General features: G+C 36.6%; 1 protein-coding gene across 2 annotated transcripts in view; it reads right to left on the reverse strand.

The window, feature by feature from the left end:
- znrf3 (zinc and ring finger 3) overlaps window positions 1–20813 on the reverse strand; it is a 76523-nt gene that overhangs the window by 41377 nt on the left and 14333 nt on the right. Inside the window, exon 2 of one of the 2 annotated variants that reach the window (XM_052596648.1) lies at window positions 17908–17958. The exons of the other annotated variant lie outside the window; for it this stretch is intronic. The gene's annotated coding sequence lies outside the window, so the exon portion shown is untranslated. The remainder of the gene's footprint in view (window positions 1–17907; window positions 17959–20813) is intronic. 2 annotated transcript variants of the gene reach the window in all.

The raw sequence follows: 20813 nt of genomic DNA on the forward strand, positions 1-20813 counted from the left end.
CGAAACTCTTGTAGAGCCTTCAAAGCTTACTCTAGCCTCTGGACCTGCTCGTTCTCAAGTTACAGAGATAAATGCTGGTTGGAATGATAGGACTCAAGAATGTGCAGCCATGGAAAACCGCACACTGTACAACCAGAGTGTGTTTTCTGCACCTCCACGGCCTCTAGCTCTCGCTAACCAGTCCCCCCCCCCCCCCCCTTTCGCTATGCCACTAGGTTAGATCACATTTAATTTGTTGGCTGCCTTACAGAAGAAAACACTTCATTTCCAGGTCAAAACCTATGGTGTGAGTACACATGTGAGCCTGGGACTGTAGAGATGGCTGGATGGAGGCTTTCAATGCCACATGTGGATTTAATTGAAGGTCATGCCCAGTTTCTTGCATTCAAAGTATGTGAGGACTGAGGACATAAGGCAATAATCAGTTAATGAGGCATGACATGCAGACTTCAGTCCATCTCCAGAGCACTGACGACTGGTTCCAGTGACTTCTAGAGACTAGGGATGCACAATGTACACTTCCGTTCAAAAAGTTTGGGGATGGGACGATTTTTAAATGGATTTAGGAGGATTCTTACGCTGACAAAAGCTGCATTTTTGTTATAGAGAGAGAAAAAACCCGGTAAAAACAGAAATATTGTAAAATATTACGAACATTTAAAACAACTGTAATTTTTATTTATAGTAATTAAAATATTTTATACATTTCATTTATTCCTGTGACACCAAAGCTGGATTTTTAGCATCTATTACTCTAGTATTCAGTGTCTCATGATCCTTCAGAAACGCTGACGTGGTGCAAACAAAGTTTGGTATACAGCATTTGAATGAAATATTTTTTATTTTTTTTTACATTACAAATGTATTTTAATATCAAATAAAATAATTAAACAATAAATCAGTCACAGATATTTCATAATACATGTATATTATAGTACTGTAATGCTAACATTTTATTTTATCATTAAAAAAAAAGACTTACTATACTTAATTTGTTAGCACTAGACTGTATTGCATTGGGTGATACAAACTAAATATGAATAACTATTTTCTAAATATGTATCTATTTATTGACCTAGTATACACTATTGTTCATTGCCATTTCATGTTAAGTATACATTAGAGAAGTTGGTCCCACTTTATATTAAGTGGCCTTAATATAAAGGCCACGTAAACTACTGTGTACTTACATCAAAAAATACAGTACAATGTACTTATTGTGCTCATATTGTATTGCAAAACATTTTTGCTTCTATTGAGGTGGATATGGGTACGGTTAGGGACAGGTTTGGTGGTATGGCTAGGTTTAAGGGTGTGTTAAAGTGTAAGGGATGGGTCAACAGTGTAATTATAAATGTAATTACAGAAATTACTTACAGGTGTAATTACATGCAGGTATTGTACTGTAAAAACATGCATGTACACAATTAGTGCACTGTACAAAATTATTAATTTAAATGCAAGTACATCTGTGTCCCTGGCTGGCACCCAAATCCATCCATTTGAAGCCCAATACTACCACAATGTTAATTTACAAATCTATAAATCACTCACCCAAAATAACAAATGCTTTCAGTGTTATTTCATGTTAGCTACTGTTTTATTAGTAGTAATACTTTTGCTACTAATCTTGCTTGCTTGCTACTTTTCAGCTTCAGTTGTCTATGACTGAAACCACCTTAGAGATTGTTGAATTTCTCCCTCTTCCTTTCCCTGCATGTAGCTCCTTTCCAGAGAACTTGAACGAAGCTTGGGTTAAGGATATTCCAGAGGAAACAAGTGTATGTATAAAAAAAAAAAATGTAAAAAACGCCAAGCCATTTCCTGGCGTTATGAGAGCAGTACAAGGAAAGACAGGTAGAATTTAGGAACAGCCAAGGCTTCTGGTATATTCCTTAAGGGAGAATCTTGGACGCCATTCCCTGCAACACCGGAAGCTATTTGGAAGCACATCAAAACAAGAATTGTTGTATCAATGCCATGGATGGAAGGAACAATCCGACGCTAAGACATACGCTCTCATTCTACAGAAGGAAAAAGGCAGATTTTAGGAGTCAGTGCACCATTTGATCATCAATACAGTCATTTTAAGGTTAAAGACAACTAAATCATATTCAAGAGAGCTTTCCCACCGGGAGGAAGTCTAAAATGCTCTCGATCCATTCAGTTACTCATGTAAGGGTGTACATAGAGATCAGGTTGGACAAGTCTCTCTATGCTGGCTAATACAGTTACACCAATATTTCTCCATGAGAAGAGAGATTTGCAGAGAAAAAAAGCTTCTGAGAGATTAACTCGGACTCAACAGTCTGTGTTGAGTTCACTGGTTTGCTCACACCCATCCTACCCATAAGTCTCTTGTACTAAGGCAGTGCATGTCTTTGATACTTGCCTATAAGGAATCTGGAGGCGTTGCATTCAGTACAAAAGAAACCTGCAATGCTGGGAGAACAAAAAAAGGAGCGAGAACCATGTGCGAGTGCCAAGACTGGGATTTTTCTTCTATATTCTCCTCCCCACAACCTTTTCACTCGCCTTCCCTCCCCCATACCAAACACCACCAAACCACTGAATCAGAAACTTCGCTCCCCCCAGTGTTTCCACTTCAGCAGCTATCTCTCTCAGAGTGGCATTAGCATCTGATCCGAGGTGGCAAAGGAGAAGAAACTCCAATGAAATATTCAACATATCCATATTTGGCTGTTGCTGATGGAGGGATCTGGGGTGGTTAAGTTGGAGAAGTGTTGGGGGTGGTGAGGAGGTCTGACTCCCCTTAAACCCATTACATCAGCTTTTTTCTGCTTCACGGATTTTGAGGCCTGTGCTTTTGTGGAACCAGAAAATGACCTAAATTGACATTCATTTGGTTGCTGGTGATTTAACATTTTGAAAGAAGAAAAAAAAAAAATCTCCTCTTAGTCCATGCAATCTTTTGCAACTTGAAATTAAGTTTGTGGAGCCACAGGCATACTAAACTTCACAAGAAGAGGAAAATGGGAAACTATTTTGCTCATTCATTCACAAAAGACCACATAGAATGCTATTAATAACAGCAAATGTCTTAAATTAAAAATAAAATACAAAAAATAAATAACTGAAATCAATAGTTTTTAAATAAGTGGTATTAGGGCATCACTACATTTTAATATAGAAAGTGAAAAAGAAATATTAATTTGAGATTTGCTAAAGGCTGCATTTATCAGTGTTACTAAATTATTAGTATTTTAAAATTAGCAAGTGAATGTTACTGTCAGATGACACAAAAGGTTTAAAGCAATTGAACATAAGAACTAAACATAAACAATAATGCAAATTAGATATTAAATATCCAATATTGAAAAATACCAATTCAATTAAAAAAAATAAAAATAACTTTTTTTAATGTCAACCACAAACATCAAGGCTGCATTTATTTTATAAAAATAACAGGAAAAACAGTGTGAAATATTATTAGTTTAAAATAACTTTTTTCTGCAATGCATTTCAGGTTTTATTTTATTTTATTTTAAGAGTTTATTTTATTTTATTTTTTATTTCTTTTAAGAATTCGGTCAGAATGTTTTTGATGAATAGAAAGTTCAAAAGAACATCTAATGAAATATTTCATAATGTGATAAATATTACTGTCACTTTTGATCAATTTAATGCTAATGCTACTATAAAATAAAATTAAAATTCATAATAATTTTTCCCTCACTGATTTGCTAAATCGTTGATTGATTGCTGTGCTTGTTTGTATGGCTACATAATTTGGTCAAAAAATTATAATAATTATACCAACCCCAAACTAGTAAATTTAATATCAGCCTATATGACCTATGGTACTGATATATTTTGCATCCCCAGTTAATATCAAACGGATATGGACAGAAACACTGGACTCTATTTAACACCTTTCGTGTGTTTAAATCCATTCTAAATTCTTTCCCCAAAAAGCACAGCAGAACATGTGGAAAAAGTCTGCAGAGAAGGTCTGCTCATGATGTGACCCTAAAAGCTAATGAAACCCATATCAAACCCCAGGCAAATGAGACATGAATCAGAACCATTCAAACAAACAAACAAATATCCAAGCCACTTCTCCACTGTGTGCCAGTGAATCCCGATCCCTCCATTATGTGCTCCAGCTGCCCAGGCAGTCAGACCCCCACTATCAGTCTTAGGCAGCATTATGGAAACATTGTTGAGGAATGGGACGAATGGTATGGCTTTGATCTCTGGCCGTTGACCTGGCAGGCCTTGGTCCCTCCTCCACGTATGCGGCGGCTCACATCAAAACCCTTCGCTCAGGGAGATCAGCTGCACAGCCAGTCCTAATCCCTCCACGAATTTAATCAGCCATCTCAACGGCTCACGTTACGCTTTTTAATTAGGAGGGAGTCATTGCTTCGGCATCACACCCAGCCGGAGTACTCGCTCTGTGCGGACCTCTAAGTCCCTGTGAGCTTATGTCAAATATAAGGTTTCACCTTAGGGCGAATAGAGCGTTTTTTTCTTTGACTCACTTTTTAATATACAGCAACTCCCTTCCGCCACAGATCCAAGCGGCCCTTCCACTCTACGTTCTCACCAAGTCTTGGTTAAGAAGATAGACATCTAACCAGGACCGACAGGGCTGTAGGATTAACTGAAATAAAACTGAATATCACAAAAAGGTAGCGATTTAATGAAATAAATATATGTGCTGTGCATTTCAGAGTGAAGCACAGCATGGTGTTTTTTTTTAAGTGTGAGCAGCTCATGATCCTGTGGTTTTAGTGTCTCAGATTGTTTATAATAGTAATAATATTATTAATAATATTAATAATAATAATAATAATAATAATAATAATAATAATAATAATAATAATAATAATAATAATGTTATTATTATTAATAATAATTAAAAATAAACTTATTGTATTATATTATAATAAATGTAATTCGTTTTGTTATTATAATTATTTTTTATTAATTATTAAATACTCCATTTTATTTTACAGTGAAATTTCAATAGTAATATTTCTTGTTTAAAAAAATTATTTTGTATTGTTTTATTACTTTAATTTACAGTGAAATACAGCACAGATTTCTTATTTGTATTATTTATAATTTTGTATTTAGTAATAGAAAATCATATTGCATAATGTATTGGTTTTGTTGTTGTTGTTGTTGTTGTTATTGTTATCATTAATATCATCATCTTCATAAACTGATATCATTTTTTTTTTTTTGGCCAAGCCGCAGTGCCATAGAAAAAAAAAGCACAGCGAAAAATACAAATAAATAAATACGTATGTGCATACAAATAATAATAATAATAATAATACAGATAATAATTATCATCATCATCATCATTATTATTATTATTACAGTCAATAATAATAATAATTTTTTGACCAAATTATGTAGCCATACAAACAAGCACAGCAATCAATCAATAATTTAGCAAATCAGTGAGGGAAAAAATTACAATTAGTTATTTTCCCCCACAAGGACTGAACTGGGGATTCACAAACTTTTGATTCACTCAATTTTCAGTTACTTCTTGAACTAATACAGAACTTTTGTATCTCTTTTAGACTCGCCTTCCATCCTTTGAACAGAACTGCAGCGGCAGCTATTTGAACCAACAAGCAAAATCTGTTCCAACACAAGCCTCTATTCACAGGGCCTGCATCCATCAAAGGACTGGGGAGGACCTCATCCTTTCCAACCCGTCCAGAAGTACTGCAAAAAAAAAAAAAACTCTAAAACACCAGAAGCCAGTCATTTCAGTGGTCGCCGGATGGAGTGGCCAGTGCCAAAGTGACCATATCAAAAGCCCCTCGGGCCCTGAGCCACCCCCTACAGTGATCAAACAGGGACTATCCCCATAGAGAAAGGAAGGGGTGTGGGGCCAATGACGAGTCAAAGAAAGACACAGATTGATAGAGAGACCAGCAGAGAGAGAGAGCGGGACAGAGAAAACAAATGAAGCTCAGGGACGAGAAACTGACCCAAGGCAAACAGCGAGGGGTAGAACCCAAAGACAGTGGTTGCCTAGGAGAGAGGGGCTCGCAGCAGAAACTATGTCCAGATCAAGCAGATCGCCGCTGGGCCGGCCCAAGTGAGGTGAGCCCTTACAGAGCCTCCGGAGGTCACAGAGAACAAAGGAGCACAGCACTGGAAAAACAGCTGGACAGAGCAGATCACAAATGAATAAGGAGGAAGGCATGAAAAGAAAGATCAAAAAGGGGGAGGGACGGAGCGAGCCAGAGGGAGAGGAAAGTACGGACATAAAAGGAGGAAATGTTTATTAAAAAAAACTAAACAAAAAAACGCTCTCTTTAAACGTAAAGCAGTGGAACTCCAAACAGATTTTCAAAAATACCTTTAGTTTAAAAAAAAAAAAAGATTTATTTTTTTGGGGCATTAACATTAACTGATAAAATGAGCTGATTTCTAATATTTTTTGCGAATTTAGAGTAAATATTGTGTCAAATAAGAAAAATAAATAAATAAATACTCTAGAAAAATAAAACCATGGATACGAGATTTATCATGAAGTTCTGAAAGGTCAAAAACAAAGCTTTTTAATCAGTAAATCGAAGAGAATTTATCACCACCACAGTGAAGATTTTTTTTTTTTTCACAATTTGCCAAAATTGTGCTTGCTTACATATTAAGTCGAACTATATGATAATAATAATAATAAATTAATTAAAAAACTAAGAAATATTAATATTTTTCATTTTAGAAAATAAAAATATAAACATATATTACAGTACAAGTGTAAAATACAAAGCGGCACAAGATGACGGAGATGAACGTGAAGCCATGTAGAAGAGCTTCGCCACATGTGCATCCACTCATAAGGGTGAGGTGAGTAAACATAGCTTACGGGAAGCACACACCACAATAACAAATGCACTCGCACACATACCACAACGAGCACAGTTTAGTTACAAACAGTACAAACACACACACACACAATATCATACAGATGTAACGCCGATTTTCACTGCTTAGGAGAAACGATAGACCAGAAATCATTTAGTACAACTATCTGGCCGGATATGATGTGATCCAAAAAAATTTATAAATAAATATCTAAAACACCTGTCACTGTAGTAAGACAAAGTGATGTTCCCTCAAAAAGTATTCAAGTTGCTCAGAGTTTGTGTAGATCGATGGAAAATTGAAAAGAAACCAAGCAGTCTACAAATGGACCGCAGACAAGAAAGGACAACATGAACCAGAGCAGATCCAATTCACAATCCTCGACCAACATGGCTCCTTCAAGAAACAGGCCTATTATTCTTAAGGACCGTCGAAGGTCTTCTGGGGTTAGCAGTGGGCTGGACACGGTCGGGCCGCTGAATTCCACCAAACATTTGTACAGCAGCAATGAGAGCAGGCTACACAAACAGTGCTTTGTTCGGATCCAGAAAGCTACAGAACCCTCTGCCAAAGGTAAGCCAAGTATGTCTGCTTGGCAAACACAGAGAGCACCGAGAGGTCTGGGGAAGAGAAGCTTCAAATGCTCAAGAGTTAAACATCAATCTTCTCAACAATGTTCACATACATACACACACACTGAACACAGGAAGGATCAGAGGGGGCCGTTTTCTAAAGGCAGGCTAATGGTCAACTACCTCTGAAGGTGATCTAGTCGGAAAATGGGTTTTTCACCTTTAAAGGTAATTTACTCATTGTAATGAGCAACTCATTCTCTAGACTTCAAGGCTGTGCGAGGCAGGTTGAAAGCAATTATGTCCCATTTGTGGACAAATCGTTCTTTTGAACAGGTTCTTGATAATGATTTGCCTGAATTGATTTGCAAAGCTTTCGCAAGTCCCTTGACTGTATGAGAGAACTTTAAGAGAAATCGAGCTGATTGTAGTTCCAACACGTCACCACCCAGTTTTACAAAAAATTAAATAAAGATAAATCAACATTTCCCGCATCAAGAACAACACTATTTTGAATAATAATATTTGGTAAACTATTATTATCATAATGTGAGTCTGATTCAAATAAGTTAAGATTCAAAAGGGACACTAAAAGATTCAAAAGGGACACAATGGTAGAAAATTATGAGATGGAAGCAAAAATCATATTTTAATGCAAAATAGTGCATTGCCCAGCAGAAACTGTGTTTACTCACTAAAACATTGAAATATATTTTTCGTCAGACCTTATTATATTTTCATCACAAAAGACAACAAAATATTTTGTGAATTGTTTTTTTTTTTCAAATAGATAGAAATGAATTTATATTTAATTACAAGTAACTGTGCCTTTTTCGAACAGACATAACCACAAAAACAAAACAAAAAGAGAAGGATTCTGTATAATTCACTAAAGGAGTCAACTAGTCAAACTAGTTTGTGAAAAGAACCAGTTCATAGGAGTCATTTGTTCATGAATCAGACATCACGGCTTGCACTGTGTTCATTGTTGCTTGCAAGAAACATTGGTGCACCCTCTAAAAATACTTAAATGTATCCTCACAGAATAATATTATACAGCATAGAAACAATTTGTTTTTATTTTTTTACTTTGTTGCATCTGTGATCATTTCTGAAGCCTTGACTCAAAACAACAGTTAACAAAAAGAACTGCTTATGATCTCATGAACCATGGAGCCACCAGTACTTTGCCAAGAGGAGACTCTTGATCTATAGCTTTACAACATATGACATCTTACAATGTCATCCAGAAGAAAGCACAAGCCACTAAATAAGCACATCTCCTGTGCATTGATAACAAATGCTTCATTCATATTTTATTCATATGAAAGCATGTGAAGCCATTAATAAACCCTGAGGGACAACTCTAAGCTGAAATCAACCATCTGTCTGTCATTTTCACACGTTCCTTCTGACATCTCACCATCAACCCCACCCTAGCTTGATGATGATTATATCTGACAGATGTTTGTATTTAGCCCCCAGGCTGAAGCAGATGAGCTAGATGAGCATGCAGCATAGGAGCTCAATAGAAGATACACAAACACAAAACACAACACTTATTAGCAATGTTCTACCAAAAAGTACTGTACCTCGTAATTTAATTATGATGTTTAACAAAACGCAGTTTCACAAGCTGTTCTCACTGCATGTTCAAACAATATCATTGTTCAATGAAATTTCAAGCTAGCTAGTTTTTGCACAAGCAAAATCAATGCTGCTCCCTAGCAAACAATAACTTCCTTCCAAAAAAATTGTGAAATGGGGGGGGGGCTTAATAAAACCTTTGCGTTCTCTCACAAAAGTATTCCGTTCATCTGAGAAACTTATTTTTGTTAACAAATGCAAAGAACAAAACTACTGTAAAAAAATGTTCCTCCCATTAAAAAGTCCTTTCAGTGGCTCTGTACCTCAGTCATCTGGGAACATGCGAAATATAAACCGAAATGTAAATTGCAGCCACTGTGGCTAATTTATTAAATGTAATATTACTTTAGTCTTAGATCATAGAGACGAAGCACTAAATGAAATCAGACAATTCTGGTAGGTACTTGCCAATTAAATGAATGAATTATTTGGTCACAAAACTTGAGGCAAAGTCACCTATTTGTTTCTGTGCATCCAGGAATTTGTATCAATAATTTTAATTTGTATGGTTGTGACAATCACATTTTTTTTTTTTTTTGCAAATCCTCAATGAATGGAATTTTTATGCAATATCCCAAAACGGTGCATAAAAATGTGGTTGGAAACCTGGTACCTTGCAATACTCTGCAACCTTCGACCTTTTGAAGACACCCATAAAAATACTAAGATACTCATTACCTGCAGTCACATGACCTCCTGTGTTCATCGTCAGTGCAGTTTACCTGATGCTCCACAGACGTGCAAGTAGTGTGAAAATAAAAATGCAGAGAGCTCTACACAGAACAGACTACCTATTGTAGTCACCAGCATCATCCTGGAACCCTTACATACAGCCATGAGCCTCACGTATCTAACAGCATCTGTACAGAAGACTCTGTTCATACTCAACACAAAGAAAGAAGTGAGAGGCAACCATCCTTGGCATCTCAGGCATCCTGATATTCTGTACCGATATTGGCTTAGTGGCCTGTGTGCCCTTCATCCCTCTTACCTACTCTCTGCACATCTTCTCCAGGGATAGATTCGACCTGGTCCAGGATTATTATAGATGAAACTAAAATATACTTGTTTCTTCATCAGATCAGATTTGGAGAAATGTAACATTGTATCATTGCTCACCAATGAATCCTATGCAGTAAATGAGTGCCGAGTAAATGAGTGAATGTTGTTTTAGAATGGATTCATACCATTAACACCTGTAAACCCTGTATGAAATGTGCATATTTCTCACCTGATCAGATTCAAAATTTTCATTGGAGAAAACAATATTATGGACCAAGGACTATTCCAGTCAGGAATTTGAAGTTAAAACCGTTTTGATGGATTTGTTTGCTACAAACACGCAGCTTTTCACTCCACAAGACATTACTTGATGGACTGGAGTCTTGTCAATTACTTGTGGATTGTGATGGACTCTAATTCTGATGGCACTCTTTCACTTCAGTCCAAGTGATGTAATGCTACATTTCTCCAAACCTGTTCTGATGAAGAAACAAACTCACCTACATCTTAGATTGGTTTTGCTTGGCAGTTTTGATTGAATGTAGTGGATGAAATGAATTGTAAATGTGGGAATTAAAATACTAGTATTGCAAAAGCATAGGTCTGCCATGTCTATGGTCTAAAACGTGCAGATCCAACCCTTCCAACTCTCTCTGACCATTCATCTTATCAGAGGCTCATCTCCAGCGTGCCAAGAGGGACACATACCATTCGCTCTGGCCCATCCTGTGAGCTCTCTCGTTGGCAAGAGTGGCCCTCTCAAGCACTTTGATGTGCTGATGGTTCGGTGACTCGCTCTGCATCTGGTGATAACATCAGAGCAGGCCTCTCTTGGGCTTGTGTGCCACGCTATGATAACAGAGGAGTTGATAAGAGGAAATACTAGCTGTCATGAGGAACACATTGAGTTGGATGCCAAGCTGCCAAAATCAGAGGGATGGCAAAAGATGCAGAGAAAAACTTGGAGATAGAAAGACAATGCAGGGATGACAAAGCAATGCAAACAAGGAATAAAAGATCCATGAAAATGCTTGTCGGACTTGTATTAACCTGTGCTGCTTCTGTAGTGGGGTACTGCTTTCAGGTTATATATCATTTATTTATTAGACTGTGTTAAACAAGCCAAATATGCCCCCATTAAAACGTACCTAACTTTATCTTTATAAATAAACCACAGATTTGAGTTTTAAACAACTACATTCTCGCCTGAAATACTTTTAAAACTACATTTCATGACACAATAACAGTAATATTTTGAAAATGATCCGAATAAATGGGGGTGGAACTCAACCAATGCAGGATGTTTAGTGCCAAAGTCCTGCCCCCGAAAGCTCCAGAACTTTGAAAAAGTACTACCTCTCCAGCAGGGACTTTCCGAGGGGCATTTTGTACCTGGAACTTTATTTAGTTCTTGGTTCCTGTGGTGGAAACACACCAAGTACCAGGCCAAAGTCCCTAGTTCCTGGGTAAAGCTCCTGCGGTGGAAACGCGGCATAACGGTCTAAAATATGGATTCAAGTTCAGACTTCTGTAACTTGGAGGTCATAGCCTACTAGGGCTGCATGATTAATCGCATGTGATTGTCCTGCATGTCTCGCCAGTAAAGCCGGTTCTTTGATTAGCAGTAAATGTACATCACCTGCTTTCAAATGGAGCGGCACTTAATACACAGAGTCGTAGTTCACTGACAAGCTATGCAATACCACGTCATGATCACAGATGAGTTACATGCGATTATGAACGCATATTGCGTAGCTTGTCTTGTCGACATTACTGACGAGACACGCATGCCAATCACATGCGATAAATCGTGCAGCCCTATAGCCTACCATGCCAGAGTTAGACTAGAGACAGTACTAGACACTAGTGTTAAATATCCCAAATGCCAACTTTAAAGCAGCAACATAACTATGCAAATAATAGAAACATGCTAAAATGCTGCTTATGTGTTCATTCTGAACAAGTCACCCCTTCACACAATCATTCCAGGTGAAACAGCTTTCAAGAAAAGCAGCAAAGATACATAAACCACAAAGGGAAATAGTGTGCAAATGTTTAATAATAATTTAAAGTGGAGTCACAGACACATATTTGAATGATATAATGGAATAACTAACACACACACACACACACACACACACACAGAACATGACTAATGTTTCCAGACATATAGAGTGAACATCTGGAGCAACAAGAAGCTTGTCACTAATGCTTAAATTCAATATGAAACAAAAATTGTGTTGGTCTTTTCTTCTCATATGAAAAAAAAAGGCTTCTCAAACAATAATAAAAAAAATAGGATGGGGCTTGATTTCGTCCATTGGGAATTGATTGGATCATTGGATTGTTGTTGTTTGCTAATTGCATGTCATCAGAGAAGAAATGTTGTTGCGGGGGGAAGTTTATGTTTTTGATTAAAGCTTATTATAATAAACACTGTAATATTCCATAAAAGTTCAATGGTGACTTTGAACAACTTCTGAAGATAAATATAGGCAAAATATCTCCAACACAGATCACTGCCAGGCATATTCCACAGACAAAGCAGTGCTGAAACTACATCTTCAAGGCACAGCACATGAGTAATGAGTAAATCGTAAAGTATAAAATCACAAAAAACAATCATATCCTACAATTTTGCAGAAAGGGGCATGAAGTGGACCAAATCAAACCAAATCTTATTCCGCCCAACCAAGTGTAACCCCTCTTCAGGTCAATGCTTGGTTTCTGATCTGACGGAATCATCATCTCATATTATTCCACTACTGACACCTCGTGTGGTCTGGATCATCAGGATCTTGAGGTCTATCAAGAGAATAAACGTGTACCTAAGATCCTCCCGAAATCCCACCACCCGTATGGAGCACAGAACAGTAAATAAATTAAATATAGGGGTTCAAATCCTGCCAAAATAAGCTGTAAAGAGTGTTAAATATATACACTCAGACGAATGCACCAAAGGACACAGTGAGAGAGGGATTTTTATAACCTTTAGAAACTGTTGTATCAACAAACAGCAGATCTCTAAAGCATTCAGAGTCCTGTAAGCCCCTTTGGGTTGAAACGCTGGCTCCATTCATAGCAGCTACACACTGAATGATTGTGTTTGAAGGTTTTTGAATAAACCCGTTTGACCCACACACAATGTAGCCATGCTAATTCCAACATAATCCATTTTCATGAAATCAACCTAAAACCTCTATTAAGAGAGATGCTCTACAGTGACTCAGTCATTTAAACTATTATTGGCACTTTCAAGTGAACAGAAATCAAACATTTAATCAGCTAAAAGTCAAAAATCACCATTAGGGCTGTGACGGTCGCCATAAGAACCATGTCACCACAGTGGTCAGGTGCCACCGGCCGTAGTGCATGTGACGTCACGCACTCTAGTAAAAAAGTTCTTGTGTATACAAGTGTAATAACAGTAAAAGTTGCAAATTATTATACTACAAGTCTATGGTAATTCACAAATTACCTCAAAGGCCATACACAGCATTTCCTTTAGATTGGCAGGTTTGTGCACAGGAAAATACAGTTAATGCATTCAGAAAATTAATTTTCTTTTGGGAAACCAAATACTACATTGCCGATCTGGAGCCATCTCCATTCATGTCACCCATCCGCGTTTGTACAAAATCCCATGATCGCAAATGCCTGGCTGGTCAGGTGTGGTGAGGCTTTCTCCAAACTGGCCAAATAAAGATGTTAACAAGAAATGTGGCAACAATTCCCATTTCAAAGAGAGCGACAGACATTTGAACTTAGTACTTCATAAATCGGATGAGGCAATTTAACTATGGTGGATTTGTCATGTCGTGCCAAATCCAGTGTAGAATCACTGATTATAAAATTTTCTCATACCGCGCCACTCGCTTCCAGTAGACAGGGTGTACTTTCTTGTTTAAACTGTATTATTTCTTTGATATTTATTTTCGTGTTTTGCAGATTGCAGACGGTAGTGCTAAATTAAACACGAACTGACGAGTTAAATCGGGTGTGTTTTATAAGTTAGATGAGTGAGATCGTGCTGGGCTGCTCCAGGACCATTTAAAAATGCCATTTCAGAGAGATGTTCTTAAATGTGAATCATATAAAATATATTACATGCATGCACAGTTTTAAGGCAGCTTTAATTGACTTTTTGTAACTTCATGACTGACCATGACATTGCATGCGTGTAATCGCGCCGGTGCTTTGTGAGTGCAACTGAAGAGCATGGACTGCGAGCACAGGACCGTACGCCTGGCGCTGATGTGAAGAGGAGCGCGCGTCTGAAACATATCTTGTTCTCAGCCGTTCTGCAACTGAATAAAAGCACCTTTTGTCAAGAGAAAAAGTGACAGAAACAGCAGTTGTGAGTGTGGTGACCAACCCTAGCCTTAAACTGAAAAAATGTATCGCCTGCGCTAACGTGCTAATTTTGAGACTACTAATAGCCTATATTATATATTAGTGGTGTCAAAATTAGCACGTTAGCGCAGGCGACTAATTTTTTCAGATTAATTTATCGACAACACACCACCACGGTGTTAAAATTCTCCCACCATGACATCCCTAATAATCATCCAGGAATTGGAACACAAACGTATACAATTGTGCGTTCACGAAAATGAAGGCATAGCGTGAATTTGGCCAAGCAAGGCCCCACAAAAATGTGTTTACATTTTCACAGCCATTCCAAAATATTTTAATTTCTGTTAACAATATCAAATCATAATAGGTTTCAAAGCACGATTTTAGAAATTCAGACCAATAATTATTTTCAAGATAAGGCCGATGACCAAAAAATGTATGGTTAATAAAAAATATTTCTAAATATAGTTTGTCTAAAAAAAATAAAAATTAGGGTAAGATTTAAATGTAAAAATAAAAAGTGCATTTAATTGAACAAAAGTGACCAAGACATTTATGTTACAAAAAAAATCATAATTGAAATATGCTGTATTTTGCAATTTTCTTTTCAAAGAACCCTGAAAGAAAATGTCACGTCACAGGAGCTGCTGTCAATAAATTATCTGCAAAATGATCTGGCCCGTCTGTAGGACCACCACCGTTTTCCTTGAGCATACTTCAATGAGCATGCACGCAAATAGATGAACAAACACACACACACACACACACACACACACACACACAATGCTGTTCCTGTATAAACTTTACAAAACACAGAGTCAACTCTGTTCCACCTGTTGTGTACTTTAGGAACACCCAATGGATTAACTGAATCTGATAAAAACCCCACACTCAAGTTTCTTCAGTCTGTTTGAAACATTCATCAAATTCAAGTATGTGATCTGTGCTTTGTGTGTGTGCAAATATGTGCAGACAAAATGAGAGACAGCGATAAAAACAACACAGGTAGATTTCTTATTTCTAATTTTTGACTTATATTATAAAATGAAAACCTCCAAAAAATTTGACTTCAAGAATTTATTCTTTACCCGACTTGTCCAACGAACACCTCCACCTTTATTTGTGCAGGGGTGGATTTCGCTGCAGGCCTTTGATTACATCACAAGCCATTTGTGGTGCAGCTTTATCAGTCAGGCATTGCTCAGCCAGCTCTTTGAAGAGCCCGCTGGGGGCCTTTGATCTGAGCGTGCTCAGTGGCCTCCCAGCCCGGCCGATCCTATCAGCTCAGGCGGCACATTTGTGCTCAACCCAGAACCAGATTCCAAAGCCACCTCTCTCTCTCAGGTCTGACTGGTTATGTGTAATGAGGTAAAAGGAGAGGGAAGGGCCTCCACGCAGGCAGTAAATCCAGAGAAAACCTCTGCATGCGTTTAAAAAATACCACATAAATAGACAAGGTGTTGAAAGTCATCTCAACTCAACATGGAACTGCCCGAAGGAAGCCCAACTAAATGTTTTTTCTTTCTTTCCTGGTGTTAATAACATACCACATTAAAGCTACAGACTGTCTGTTTTAATATGTATAGGAAAATAAATATTATAATAATGACAACTAGAAAAAAAACTAAAATGTATTTATTAACTGCATTTTTTTTTTATTGTTATAACACTACTATAGCTATATCATAATATTCTAAATATAAAGATTTGTCATATTTTAAATAATTGTTTTAAATCAAGACAATGTGTAACGATCTAAATAGAAAAAAAAATTAAATTTTTATTTAGAATATAAATATTTGTATAATATCATGCTTAAATGAAAAGCTAATCTTTTTACTAATTAAAAATAATACAATAAGTTTTTATTTTAACGATATTTTAATGTCTGAAACTGAAAATAATATAAAATGTCATATTTTATAAACAAAACAGTGAAAATACAATACATAATACTTATATTATATAAATAATATACATTTAATATGAAATATTTAAAATGCCATATTTAAAATGAAAAGTTTTTTTTAATTCAAATCATATAGAAAAACAAAAAAAAATTACAATATTTTTATAATGTTTATAATAAGTATATCATGTTTATAATATATATTCAGAATATTTAAAACTCTAATTTTAAATATTTATAAACAAAACAGTGAAAATACAATACATAATACTTATATTACATAAATTATATAAATAATATACATTTAATATGAAATATTTAAAATGCCATATTTAAAATGAAAAGTTTTTTTAATTTAAATTATATAGAAAAACAAAACAAAAATTAAAATATTTTTATAATGTTTATAATAAGTATATCATGTTTATGATATATATTCAGAATATTTAAAACTCTAATTTTAAATATTTATAAACAAAACGGGCAAAACAGGCCAGTCTACCATTATGTGAACCTGAGAAAAGCATATCCAGAGCAAGCAAAGTGGCAAATGTAGGTCTCTCACCTAAGAAACATTCCTTAGGGGTTATTTTGGACAAGCAGAGATAAATCTCCTTTATAAAGTACAGACCAGTTAAGAACATTAAACAAAGAGACATCTCTGCCGCTTGGACCAGACAGCCTAATCTTTCAAAGCTGGAAGCCACTATACCAAAGGGACAGTGAATATCTCATTAAAAGGGAGCCAGGAGACACTATAAGGGACATTGTGAGGCACTGTAGTCTATTTTGGAAGCCACAGAGGATCAACGCCTTGGATGAGAGGTGCGTGTTCATTCGTCTATGACAAAATGAACACCTGGTGACCATGGAAAACAACAGGGGAGCAATTAAACAGAAGCCATGTGGAGTGAACAAAGGAGAAAACGAAAATGATGATCCATCACGGAGAGACGAGGTCTTTCTTAATATAACAGACACAGATAAGGGCCTTCATAAGGTTTCAAGCAGAACTCCCAAAACCAGTTGGGTTTTTCTTTAGATTCTCAGCATATGTTAGTGAAATATGTACAAAACTAAGAAATTAGCATTCAACAAAGAAATAAGGATATGATGATCCGTACTGAAAGTGGTGAAAACAAATAAGTGTTTGGTGTAATATTCCTGCGGAAATCGTTCATCTTATGTAATTCTCTGCTGGGGTGTATTGCAGTATACTTTGAACCCAGTGTTCTTGAACTCAAGAAGAAGGTAGCATAAATGATAAGCAAAGATTTAGTCTTAAAATTCAAGGATTTCATGACTTGGTACGTGTCCGTGAAGCTTGGTTTTTGTTGCAGTTACTTGTTTGTTTGAATAGAATGCAACATAGGAATAGTCTTAAGACAACTGTTTCAACCTGAACCTAACGGTGAGATCGATCAAATAGCAATTAGCAACACATATGGCAATAAGGATAACAACTTTTCTAAATGTGCTATACATCAATAAAAGACACAACTGTAAGTTATAGAGAGTATATAGAGATCAACATAAAGAGAGAAACTGAGATATAAATACTGTTGGTTCATGAGGCCAATGGCATTCCTGCTATCGCCCAATGACTGCCAACTGGAAACCAAAAAACACACAAAAAAAGATTTTGGTATCAAATTGTACAATACTGAATAAAAGTATAGGGTCTGTAAGTTTGGGGGGGGGGCATACCTACTCGTAGAAAAAAAAGGGTATTTGCTCAAATAAAATCAAGATAAAAAAACACTATTATGCAGTTAGTTTAACATATACTACAGAATCAACAATGTTCACATTCACAGTCTTATTCCTTCATTCATTGTTAATACGTTTTGCAACTATCCAGGAACAAAACAATAAATCACACATTACTCATGTTAAAAACTTACACCACTAATCCAAAATATGACTTTAAATATGCAAATTAAGACTTGATTTGACTATTTTCCATCATGACCGAGACTTGACTTGAAATCTTGAATGAAAGCTTAAATCAAGTCAAGTCTTAGTCATAATGGAAAACATTTGAATCCAGTTTTAAGTTACAGGGTTTAAGTCATATTGTGGATTGATGAAGTCTGAAATTGAAATCTGACCCTCAACACATGACTCGAGACTTGATGTCGAAGACTTGACAATAACTTGAACCCTTTTCTAAGACCCCTCGTCTTCATACTGAATGAGTGAGTCCCTGGAGAGTGAAAAGGAAAAGGAAACATATGAGCAAAACCTTCAAGTCTATGCTAACTGGTTAAGCAGAAGGGCAAAATCAGAGAAAGACAAAAGAAGAGAAGAATGCGAGTTCCATACAGAGTGTCTAATGGCGTGACAGACGGCGATAAGTACAAGGAGACGACAGACAGAGAGACAGTTAGACACTGAATGAGGGAAAGACCAAAAACCAGAGATTGAAAAAAAAACAATGGGTCTGCTTTTTGGACTTCAGCCATTCGTCAGCACATTCCTGAACGAAAACAAAGCATGCCTGAGCCTCTGTGTGTGCCCAGAGCATTGTCATTTCATAACCCGCTGCTTTTGGAGAAGGAGAGTCTAAATGAAGTGAATATAAGCACATCAGCCATACGACTGTCAATAAAAGCTTATTTCTTGGACTCCAGTGTGTCCTCCAAAAAGCCCCACACTTCAACGCTCAAAGTTTCTCAAGGTGTAACCATAGCAACTGGAATGATGAGCTGTGATAAGCGGATCAATCTGCGTTGTCATTCACCATCAGGACCGCACTTGCCTCTCAAGTGAACATCCAGTGCTTGTGAATGAGCTTTGATGGGCAAATCAATAAGGGGTTCAAGGGGAGAACAGAGCGAACGCTTGTGCCTTTGCAGGAAGCAAGAACAGTAAAGTCTCTTCAAGGAAAACACACACACAAAAAAAAAAAATACATACGCAGACCTTTCTTTTGTGTGGCGAGTAATATAGAGCCAGTGGCCTGAATGTTCTATTCCTTTCTGCCCAAACTATTTGCCCCTTAAGGAAACAAACAAAATATCCTTTTTTCAAGTGCATCAGAGTGAGGCAGACAGTGGTAAAAGAAGAAAGAAGTAGACAAAAACAGTTTAATCTTTTCTACTCCAGCAGAGGGAGAAAAAAAATAAAAAAGAACCAGCTTCAAATTACTTTGGCAAGGCTATGAAAGGCCGACGGGTTAGCGGTTTGAGTAGATAGGTCTTAAAATACAGCTGCCGCCACAAAACCAATAAATGGAAAAGTAGTCGTGCAGCACTTTTAACCTTTTAAACCCTCGGTTGTTGAATATTGCTACTGTTGCTGTGGACAGGGAGGGGCCAGTGTTTTTTGGGTACCCACTGTCTCGTGGAGGGCCGTTCTGGACTCCCATGGTTTCAGTCTGTGGGAAAAGCATGCAAACTCTTTAGGCCAAACCAAACTCTCATTATGGTCCTAATTTAAGCGCACAACTACAGCGAGCTTTGAGGAAAGACACTGTATCTATCACGCCACAAATCGTGGGCTGACTTTAACACATTTTGTAAGATAAAAAAAAACGAAGTCCCAAATTGCAGTTTACGCATCTAGGAATGATTCCAGAACTCAAATTCAAGACCTCAAGTCCCCTCATGGTCTATTAAATGAATAGTAGTAGTAGGTGTTATTCAATGAATATCTGACCATTAAGTGGGCTCTTAAAGGGTAGTTAATCCAAAAAGAAACATTTTAACATCATTTGCTCACTCTGATGTCATTCCAAACCTGTATGCGTGTCTCATCAATCAATGCTATTTTGAAGAACGTTGGGGTCCAAATCAACACCAGTGATATTCAAAATCACTGTGTTTTTGTCCCACAGAAGTCAGTCAGTCATACAGGTTTGAAACAACATGAGTAAACAATGACTCATTTGTCTTTTTTTGGGGTGAACTATCTCATTAACCCCTGTGACCACGGAGTTGAACTCGAGACTCATACCGGTCAGATTTATGAACAAAGTCATTCAAACCGGTTTTGTGAAATTCCTTCATGAATCGAACATCACTACTCACGCAAACTCATGAATATGCAAAGGAGTACTATGGCGGATGTGAAGATTTCAGTGATTAGCAACAAATGTCAAATGACTTAAAAAAAAATTTATATAATAAACATACAAGTTGTATGAACCAAATGTAATGACATTTTTAATGTTTCAAAGATTCATTTTCAATTTAAATCCATGTACATTGGAAAAGAGTGGCTAGAGTAGCTCTTCAGAAATTCTATATATGTGTTACACAGTCATATGGATTAGAAACCGAATAACAATGAATAAATGATCTTAGAATTGTCAACTACGTGTGATCCATGTCTCTGAGAGAAACAGAAAAACTCACTGGGACTTTAATTGTAATAATAATAATAATAATAATAATAATAATAATAATAATAATAAATTGTGTTTATGCATGAAAAGTGATGAGTGGATCAGAACCAATCACCCA

Source organism: Carassius gibelio, chromosome A5 (genome assembly GCF_023724105.1).
Source record: "Carassius gibelio isolate Cgi1373 ecotype wild population from Czech Republic chromosome A5, carGib1.2-hapl.c, whole genome shotgun sequence".
Taxonomy (NCBI): domain Eukaryota; kingdom Metazoa; phylum Chordata; class Actinopteri; order Cypriniformes; family Cyprinidae; genus Carassius; species Carassius gibelio.